Source organism: Triticum aestivum, chromosome 4D (genome assembly GCF_018294505.1).
Source record: "Triticum aestivum cultivar Chinese Spring chromosome 4D, IWGSC CS RefSeq v2.1, whole genome shotgun sequence".
Taxonomy (NCBI): domain Eukaryota; kingdom Viridiplantae; phylum Streptophyta; class Magnoliopsida; order Poales; family Poaceae; genus Triticum; species Triticum aestivum.
In genome coordinates this window covers 161,615,533-161,617,673 of record NC_057805.1, presented here as the reverse complement: position 1 = coordinate 161,617,673, position 2,141 = coordinate 161,615,533, and positions in this window count along the sequence as shown.

Sequence of the window (2,141 nt, the reverse complement as noted above, 5' to 3'; positions counted from 1 at the left end):
CGGCGGACGTGTCCGGCGGCGCGGGGGCGATTTTTGCTAGGGTTAGGGTGGTTTTTGCCCGCGATTTCGGAGGGAGAGGTGTATTATATAGGCATAGGGGGCTAGGAGACTCCAAACGGAGTGCGGTTTTCGCCCACACGATCGTGATCGAACGACCTAGAGCATGCAGAAGAGAGTATATGGTAAGTTCAGCAAGTAGCATCGCATAGCATAATCCTACCCGGCGATCCCCTCCTCGTCGCCCTATTAGAGAGCGATCACCGGGTTGTATCTGGCACTTGGAAGGGTGTGTTTTATTAAGTATCCAGTTCTAGTTGTCATAAGGTCAAGGTACAACTCTGGGTCGTCCTTTTACCGAGGAACACGGCTATTCGAATAGATAAACTTCCCTGCAGGGGTACACCACATAACCCAACACGCTCGATCCCATTTGGCCGGACACACTTTTCTGGGTCATGCCCGGCCGCGGAAGATCAACACGTCGCAGCCCCACCTAGGCTCAACAGAGAGGTCAACATGTCGGTCTAAATCCTATGCGCGCAGGGGTCTGGGCCCATCATCCATTGCACACCTGCACGTTGCGTACGCGGCCGGAAGCAGACCTAGCCTAGCAGGCGTTCCAGACCAATCCGGCGCGCGCCGCTCGGTCGTTGACGTCAAGAAGAGCTTTGGCTGATACCATGACGCCGAGTGCCCATAACTGTTCCCGCGTAGTTGGATAGTGCGTATAGACCAAATGGCCAGACTCAGATCAAATACCAAGATCTCGTTAAGCGTGTTAAGTATCCGCGAACGCCGACCAGGGCCAGGCCCACCTCTCTCCTTCTCAACCTGCCCTGTCGCTCCGCCACAAAGTAACAGTCGGGGGCCGTCAGGAACCCAGGCCCACCTCTACCAGGATGGAGCCACCTGTCCTTTCAGCCCCCTCATCAGAATCACTTGCGGGTACTCAACGAGCCGACCCGACTTTAGTCACCACATGTGTCATGTATATAAAGTATATAGTATATACCCGTGATCACCTCCCGAAGTGATCACGGCCCAGTAGTATAGCATGGCAGACGGACAAGAGTGTAGGGCCACTGATGGAACACTAGCATCCTATACTAAGTAGTAGGATAGCAGGTAAGGGTAACAACTGTAGCAACAATGACAGGCTATGCAACAGAATAGGACTAACCAAAAGCAGTAACATGCTACATTACTCTAATGCAAGCAGTATAGAGAAGAATAGGCGATATCTGGTGATCAAGGGGGGCTTGCCTGGTTGCTCTGGCAAGAAGGAGGGGTCGTCAACTCTGTAGTCGAACTGGGCAGCAGCAACGTCGGTCTCGTAGTCTACCGGAGAAGGAGAGGGGGAAGAAATAGTAAATACGAAGCAAACAAAGCATCACAAAACATAAGGAGGCAAAACGCGGTGCTAGGTATGCCCTAACGCGGTAGGAGGGGATACCTACGAAGGGGGGGAACATCCGGGAAAGTATTCCCGATGTTTCGCATTTTCGGACAGATGAAACGGAGGGGGAAAGTTGCGAGTTCGATATGTTAGGTATCTGTGGCGGACGAACGGGCTGCGTATCCGGATTCGTCTCGTCGTTCTGAGCAACTTTCATGTACAAAGTTTTTCCATCCGAGCTACGGTTTATTTTATATTAAATTTTAAAGATTTAAATCATTTTTAGAATTTAATAAATTAATTTAATTTGAAATTTAATTAATGCATCAGCATGACGTCAGCATGACATCAGCAGTCAACGTTGACCGTTGCCCTGGCCAACCTGACAGGTGGGTCCCACCTGTCAGGGGCTGTTTGCTAATTAAAAGTAGTTAATTAGGTCAATTAGTTATTAGGTTAATTAATCTTAATTAGTTAATATTAATAGGTTTAATTAAGTTAATTAATTATCTTTATTATTTATTTATTTATTTTTATTAATTTAATTTATTTTTTTAAATCATTTTTTATTAAAACGTTCCAGGGGCGTGGGGCCCCAAGGCCAGTGGCTCACGGGAGCCCTAGCGGGCGAACGGGCGCGGGTCTCGGGCGTGGTTGCACGCGCCCATCGAGGGCGAGGCCGTGGCCTCGGCTGGGCACGCCCGCGTAGCAGGGGGGCCTCGGCCAGGGCCGGCGATGGAGCAGG